Source organism: Saccostrea cucullata, unplaced genomic scaffold (assembly GCF_032062105.1).
Source record: "Saccostrea cucullata isolate Sc308-1 unplaced genomic scaffold, CSIRO_AGI_Scuc_v1 ctg6504, whole genome shotgun sequence".
Classification (NCBI taxonomy): Eukaryota; Metazoa; Mollusca; class Bivalvia; order Ostreida; family Ostreidae; genus Saccostrea; species Saccostrea cuccullata.
Window position 1 is genome coordinate 5,859 of NW_026938418.1, and position 8,963 is coordinate 14,821.

Genomic DNA, 8,963 nt, shown 5'->3' on the forward strand with positions numbered 1-8,963 from the left:
TATAATTGTGAAATCAAATTATTTCCACATATATTTGGATATAAGCTAAACGAAATGATTTTCTTTACGTTTTTAATTAAGTCCATTTTTCTCCAAAGCAGTGTGGAATCGTGTACAAAAGATAAGTATGAACATATAAAGATATTCTAAAAATTAATTGAAATCTGTAATAATGCCATTTCTTAACACACTTCTTAATCATTTTTTAAAAAACAATCCAGAGAAACTGGAGTATGTTGTTTCAATTTCTACAAGAGCAAAAATGATCATTGCAAACGTAAGTTTATATTTTGCAAAACAATTGATTCGACAATTGAAATCTATAAAAGATATCCATATTTAAAATAAGACAAAGAACATTACATTGATACATTTAGCATGCCCCGTTGGTACTTTTGGTTCCAACTGTAGTGAAGGTTGTCCCCAAGGATACTTTGGAATGTTGTGTTGAGAAAAATGTTCTTGCAAGGACGATATTTGTGACAGAGTAGTTGGTTGTCCATCAATAAAAGGTGTGTACAGACTTTATCGATTTCACAAAATGTAATAGGTTGTAATTATTTTAAATGAAAAGGTGTGAAAATAACTTCAATAAATTTCAAAATTCAACATCCAATACCAATTTTAAATACTTTTTGTTCTTTACAAGTTGACGATATTGCTCTTTAACTATTACTTCTGTCTCAAAAAGGTACAGTAGATAAGTAAATTTCTGCCCTTGTTACCAATTTCTGACGGGGATATCACTCATTGGAGATTTTTTGATATACCACAGGTCAGGTGCAGTTGCGAAGAAACAATTGTTTTTGCGTTAGCGTGATGAAGTAAAACAAAGTGAAGTCATATATAAAAACAATGTTAAACATTGCTTGTGAAGTATTAAACATGCAATAAATAGAATATCCCATGGTCGGTCGTTGGATATGGTTTTTATACAAATCGTTGTGTTTTTTATCCTCTCGGCAAGGCTTGGGAATAAAAAAAAATCATACGACTCGTTTGATGAAAATTACATCTTACTACAAATCCTGGGTGATTCTGTATATTTTTAAAGATTTTTATTTTTACTTTTATTCAGATTGGTCTGTTTCATCTTCCCTTACTTCAACATCAGTCAAGGAAATTTTGTCGACTGGTATGATATCATCCTCATATTGGAAAAATACACTTTTCACAGTGATGGGGTCTGTTGGAACACTTTGTGTTGTTATAATGATGTACTTTGTTAAAAAATGGTACGATTGACATATTATTTATAGCATAATTCATTACAATAAAACGACTAATGGCAGTTTATTTCGTTTTATTCAAATTATTGTCGTTATGTTTTTTTTTTCTATTTGTACATTAATAGGTACAACAGAATAAAAACCCGAGATGCTGGCAGCCGCATAAGTATATCAGGTATAATGTTTATTTAAGAAATAATTGATTATTAAACCGTAACATTAAAAGGATGGGCAATTTGATATTTAAAAACAGTAATGATGATGACATTTATTTGTCAATATACTTCCACTGTAGAAAATACGCTGAGGAATAACATTACCTTGTGGGACACAAACAATGAAAGCACTGAAGATGTAAACCATACAAATAGTTATATGGGATTGTTGGTAGCAAACGAGACACTGCATGATGAAAAATTAAGAAATATTACACCTGGAAATGGTATTATACATTTGTAGTTAAATCAAATTACGTTTTCTTTTATTTTGTTTCCAATTACAGTTGAATTTTACACTTTTAGTTTGCAATAATGGCATCAAAATACGAATTGCTATTAGATTAAGAAAGAATTATTCTTGTGAATACTTCCTAAGCTAATTTTATAGGTACCAGACCAAATATGAACGATGAAGATAAGGAAGAGATCACTGAATATAAAACAGAAAATCCAGATAACGAGTACCAAGAAGCTTGGTCCGATGAAAACTTCATTAAGTTTAAAACCTTAGGCAATAGCTCAAAGGACTCAAATTTGACACCGTCAAGAATAAACAATGGTGTGGATATGAAACTTAGGACCTACAGTTCCGTAAAATACAATAGAAAAAGGAAGGTAGGAGAGGCTACGGGTGAAATGAATTCGGCCTGCAACAACATTGGGGATACCTCTAGGGTAGGAAATGAGGATAAGGGAAATGAACAGGATACAAAAACGGATTTTGTGGTAGATTTCGGTGGTAAGTATTTTAAAAACTTGTACATCACTCTTTGTCATTATATCTGCAAGAAACATGGATTATATTAATAAAGCAATAAAACATATTTTATCTTTTGTTTTGCAAGTTACATATATTCATTCTATTATTGAAGGTATGCATTTAGGAAATGAAGATGCTTCACCAGAGTTGATTGAATATGAAGACATGAACATTCTGATGGCCGCCCAGTCAGAACATTACACAGATTTAACTTTCTATTCTTATTCAGAAAGCAATAAAAACAGAGAGATAAAAGAAAAAGAATTTTGTTCAAATGGACATTTATATGAAGCCGAAAATATTGTTGAATCGACAGAAATGTATACAGTTCCGTATTTTCCTGGAAGAAAAAACATTCTGTATGAAGATTCTAATTCGACAAATTCAAAAGAAGACAATCTGTTCAATGAAGGGGAGACGTTAACTGAGGAAAATTGGAGCATTTACGAAGATGTAACAATCCGTTGACTCTACAATTAAGCTAATCTATTCACCTCGCACAGTTTAATAACCAATGTTTGTATAGTTAAAAAAAGAAACGAAAATTATTGTAACATTTCTTTTAACATGTTATTTATGAACTTGGTTTGTGCTTTGATGTAGTTCAACACTAAGAATTTTTAAAATCTATTTTATTTCTGAACAGCTGTTACTAGAGGCAAACAGTTTTTTTATTCTGTAAATATAAATAAGAATTAGATTAATTTGTACATCGTTTAAACTTATCTTTCTTATCGTTTGCATTACTATTTCCATCAATTTTTCCTTAACAAATCTACCTTTGATATTTTAAATGTTTTTTCATGATACTGGTTTTTTAGATTATCTAAGTTAAATATTCAGGTTAAACAATTCTTTGCCAACCCAAGCGTAAAAGATTTTGAACTATTTTTTGTATTTCTTTAGGTGAATTCTCTAAAGATTCTAACTGTTCAATCAAATAGTTAGCAGAAAAGTCTACTAACTTATACCCCTAAGTATGTAAATGTTTTATTTGTTAAGCTATATTTTATTAACAATAGAATTACATAAGGATTGGTATGAATTGTTTATGTTTCTCACAAAAAAGGAAAATTTCAGACATTAGTATGCCTTTACTTTTAAGATTTAAAAATTCTTCATGAATAACAAGAAAAAAAAATGAAGAAAATTATCAGAAAAAAATTAAATTTAGGTATTTACTATACTTTTTAAAAAAAGTAAGCACAAAGCTGCTTTTCAACGAAATTTATTTCATTTGAATTTTATCAATACATGGGGCTGGTAGTGATTGCGGCAAATCAACAAAGAATGCTTCCTGCTCCCAGGCACCTGTCCATCGTTAAACCCTTTTTAACAGAAGTTTTCACAATGTAGTCGACCTCTTACATGTTTGAGATCGACCTTTGTTAAGTATTTCAGTATTCGATACGCAAGAGCACGCTTTACATATGAACAATTTCTAATACGCGGTAATTTATTGATAAGCACGCTGATGAAACAGGAATATCAGCAGTCTCGTTTAAAGTCATCATTTCGTAAGTTCTATAGTTGATACAATGACCTTGTTAGCAAATAAAATTTATCATCAAGTCAAATGCTGACTGACGTTTTTCATACTTATTATTAGTCCATTTTTTATACATTGAATTGATGACGGATTTTTCTGTTATTTCCCGATCATGACAAGAAGCTCACGGCGAGTGTGACCCGTCAGCAGGGCAAGCTAACTCCTCCATTGCATCTGATCCCACCTCTGATGTTTTAAAGGTCCGTGTTTGCTCTGCACCTAGTTTGTATTGTTTAATGGATTTTAAAACTGAATACTGTTCGTTATCTCCATATCATTCTCTCAAACTGCAAAAAAATAAGACAACTTTTTCCTAAATGTTGATCAACCTTAATTAGTTGCCAAATAGAGATAGATCGTCAGAGAAACAGAGATTTATTAAACCTTTCAATTGTTTCTTTACTTTTATGTAACACTTGACCACTTTTTACGCTGTTAATTCGACAAATCATCTTTGTGTTGTCGGCCACGTGGCGCAGTGGTTAGAGCGCCTGCTCTAGAGTCGGAAGTAAGGAGTTGATGCTAACGTCATGGGTTCGAATCTAACTATGGGACGTGGAGTCCGAATGAGACCTTATAAACCGAACAGTAGGTACTAGCACAAAATAGATGCCTCCCTGCTCATTGGCCCTTAGTGCCGTGTATGGGACAAAATTTGCAACATAAAAATTATAGGATATACTCTGAAATTTGTCACATTAAAAAATTCTATAAAAGAGGTAAAATTTCGAAGTTTTTTTTTTTTTTTTTGCAGTGTCATATCTATAATTTGGACTCACATCGGATGTTTTTGGAACAACAACACTTTAAACTCCCAAATTTACTTTTGATACGATGTATTAACTTTGTACTGCTGAATTAAGTCAGATAAAATCTATGTTTATGAAAATAAATAAAAATTACCACGTGCCTAAGAAATCTAAAAGATTTTGCCGAAAAAAGTTATTAAGTATGAACTCTGCCAAAATTAATTCTTATATTTTTTGTTGCTATTGTTTCCTCTCTAAAACGCAGCTATTAAAATGATCTTGAAAGCAGGTGTTAAAAAATAAAATGCTCTTAAAACCTCGGTTTGAATGATCCTTGTCTTGCAATGTAATCCATGCAATTTGCCTTCAGTGTTTAAAACGGTCAAAACACGAATAAAGAATGAAATATATAAGGTACGGTTACATTTTACGAGAGGTAGGTAAAAAAAAATTATATTTTATTCAAAACAAAGAACATTTTTCTTTTGACCTGTATATGATTGCCCTCTTCATACAATTTGAATATTCTCATTTGTTAAAGAAGTGTGTATAGCACGTGATGTTATGGCAGGACGTGGCAGGGCTGGGTACTTGCAGTATTTACTCGTTTCCTTTGTACTGATACAAGTAATACTTTTGTCACTGGAGAAAACTACTATGATTGATGAGTGTTACATTGCAAATTGTTTAGCTGTATATCCATAGTGCACTTGTGATATGTATATTTACTAATCTCGAAATCTCGGTAAATTTCGTATATTTATCAATTTTGGAATCACGTTTTTGTTTTAAGTACATGTGCAATAATATTCAAGTTTATCACTTATAATATAATTAGTAGGTTTTTAAGGTAGGTACATTATTGTCCTACGTACATGTACATACGTGTTTTCGCTGAATATCTGCACATTTATTATGTAAGGGAGATTTTCCGCCATTTTTTTTAAAGAAGAGCTATGCCTTTTTTTTAAATCGACAATCTTGCATATTGGATCTAATGAGGCTCTTATTCTTTTAGGAAATTTATATATTATGAATAATTCACTAGGATATATTTTAATGTGTGACTTACTTGAGATATCTTGTATTTTGAAATCTTGTATTTATAGCTTTTTTTTGTATTTTTTTGTCGTAAATCGTTATTCGTCAATTGTCATTCAACGTCATTTGTTGCCATACTTCATGCTATTGTGTACATGTATCCAATTAACTTAAAGATAGAAATCCAATATACAGGTGTTAAAAGGAAATCACTTCTAGTTTTTGACATTTTCTATTTCTATCTATTTCTATTTCTATCTTTGTTTTCCTGTATCAGTTATCACTGGTACTTTTTTTCCAGTTTAATGCTAAATGTGTAAATCCTCTCCTCTTTTCTATATATATATTTTTTAAATAAAACCTGACATAACGAATTTTTTTTGAGTTTGTCTTTCTATGAAAAATGAAATATTTCCCTTTTGAACAAAGTTTGAACAAAGTTTGAAAACAACTTTATACTAGCTTTTAACATTACTTTGATATGATACTTTTAATTTTTTAATTAGTATTATTTTTAGTGTGTACGTTATAATTAAATCAAGAAACAGGTATTGGTAAATAAATCATTTATCATAAATTATTTTTTTTTTTGCAGAATCTTTTTTTTTAAATAATTTGTTGAATGTAAAGTATATACAGGAAGAGGGTTTGTACGGATAAAATAAACGTTAACCAGTTTCAAGTCTGCCTGATAAGATTGATAATTAATCACTTTTCGATTTTCAAGCCTAAAAGTCTATGAAACAATACAAATTTTGGAACGTAGCAAACATAGACCTTAAGAATATTTAAACTTGGACCATGTGCCATAGAGATGTAAGTATACTCTGCCAACCTGACACACCCATTCTGTGCTCCTTAATATGATCGGAAATGTAATAAAATCTCTTCATAATTCGTCCCATTAAAAAGTAATAAAAATGTAATAGTACAGCTTGATTTCCTTTCTTTAGAGCCTTTGCAATATTTTTGAACGCAAAACGCAACTTGTGTCAACAAATGTTATTTGTCATTCTGAACAGTAAAAAATTAAAAACATGTTCAATATATTTGAAAATTACGAAAACAGGCCGAATTTTATTTTAAATGTTAAGGTATTAGGGGTGTAATACCCATGACCTTGCATATGACTAAATTAAGCATAGTTATAAAGAACAACACTTTCGGCAATATTTCCCTTAGTTTCATGCAATTTTGTCCATACATATTTCTTATGTGCTCATTTATGTAATTGTACCCTCTCGCCAGTGGTGCACCCTTAATGTTCAAAGGGTAGAGATGTAATTTTTCTAGTTAGCCAGAGAACAGTTTAATGTTTCATGTCTTCAACTGTAACAATAAGCTCTAGGATTGTAGACATTCAATTTTTTTTTAGATCAAAGTCATCAGATATGATATATGAATACTTGTCATCGAGAAAACTTGTCTACTGTCAGTGACAATTTTAGCAATTATTGTTATAAAACCGTTTATAATATTCTGCCAAAGAAAATTATGGTAGGGATGATCAATAAGAAAACATTGTAAATTTTGTGTGACATGTATTTGTGATAATATAACCACAAAAAAGAATTATTCTTTCCACAATATTTATTTATATATTACATCAGAGTGATGTACCCCCTAAAAATGAAAGCCATTATTTTTTTGTTAATGGTAAAAGGTAGGTTGTAATGAATACAAAATAGCATATATGTATAAATAGAAAATTTGTTCAGAAAATTGACCTCTCCTCACAGTGACCTTGACCTAGACTATGGTTTGCAAAATAGCAAATTTGCAGTACCCATGTGTATGAAGTTCTTCATAGTTTATATTTACTTTAGAATGAAGGGCTCGCAAAACACTGATCAAAGGGTTTTGCAAAAAATATAATAAATCAATAAATATGTATAAATAAAAAACCAACACACATAAAAAAAAACCAACACACATAAAATTCACCCCTGACCTTACCCAGAATAAATTATTTGTTCTCATAACTGATATTATTTTTTTTTGTTGAACATGTTAAAGTTCTCAACATATAATTACACTTTTTTTACTGATCGATCTATTTTGATCATCTCAGATATTTCACGTATGATAACATGGATAATTGAACGTGACATTAATATATGTTGCATGAGTATCTAGATATTTTTAGTCTGTTTTGTCAATTTTTTTTTCTGAAAATCATTGATATTTCACAAATCCTGAGAATCATTTAGCACGGCCACAGGTTTGCATATTCCCAGCATATAACATTATGTTGGGATTATATGTACGCAACATCTGTCGATTAATTGCAGATTCCACAATACACGCCATGCTATATATATTAAGTTTTTGTTTTATCATATTTTTTGAAAGAGTCAAATGGATTGGAAACAACTGCAACTTACAAGTTGTGTCCATAAAAATAACAATACGCATGCAAATAACACATTAAAATATAATAATTATAATATTTTCAAGTGCACACACCATTGCAATTCAATTTAAAATCTACATGTTTCAAAATAAATGATGGACAGCAGCAAAAATATTAATATTATTGATACAGGCAAATTTTCAGCCCCTAGTATTTTCCTAACCAATTTTGAACAGGAATTTTTTGTATAAATTATTCTCTTAAACTGTTAGCTGATTTAAGTTACAAAATTGATAGAAGTTAGCTTTTTGTTTTTTTTATCCGAAAGTGGTATTTTTAGAAGTTGGAAAAACCCTTGTAGTGTGTATAGTTTGTTTTTGCACAAAAACCAAAATCCGCAAACAAAAAATAGTGCACAATTAAACAGATAACAATAATCAAAGTTTTCTTTATTTTTCAATCTAATATGATAAACTATATTTTGCAACAAAGAAATATAAATGAATAGTATAAAACACATGAAGTTTTCGTTTTGTTTTAATTGTAATGGCGTAGTCCCTGTATTAATACGCCAGACAGACTTCGGTGATTTGGTCTTGTGTGTTATGTGTATTTATCACTTATAATTTTATAATGCTTCTAATTAGGGTCAAACAAAGTAAATGTAAATATATATCTATATTGTTTTTGTTTTGAACATATTTTATTGAAAGAGTCAAATGGATTGGAAACAAGTTCTTGCAACTTACAAGTTGCTCTCCATAAAAATAACAATATGTCATGCAAATAACACATTAAAATATAATAATTATAATATTTTCAAGTGATGCAAGTTGATTACAATTCAATTTAAAATCTACATGTTTCAGTAATAAATTTCTGGACAGCAGCAAAAATATTAATATTAGTTGATACAGGCAAATCTCTATCACACCATACTAGTCGGTTAGTGTCAATTCTAACCAATTCTTCAAGCATGAACAGGAATTTATATTGTATCATACATTATTCTCTCAAACTGTTAGCTGATATTAAGAGAATCACAAAATTACAATGAGAAGTTA

The 8,963-nt window shown here is 29.9% G+C and overlaps 1 long non-coding RNA gene across 1 annotated transcript; it reads left to right on the top strand.

Moving 5' to 3' along the window:
• Positions 1–388: 388 nt before the first annotated feature.
• On the top strand, positions 389–1,391 carry LOC134250145 (uncharacterized). The gene is made up of 3 exons (XR_009988434.1): positions 389–512; positions 1,079–1,235; positions 1,355–1,391. It is a non-coding gene; the product is annotated as an uncharacterized LOC134250145 (long non-coding RNA).
• The last annotated feature ends 7,572 nt before the right edge of the window (positions 1,392–8,963 follow it).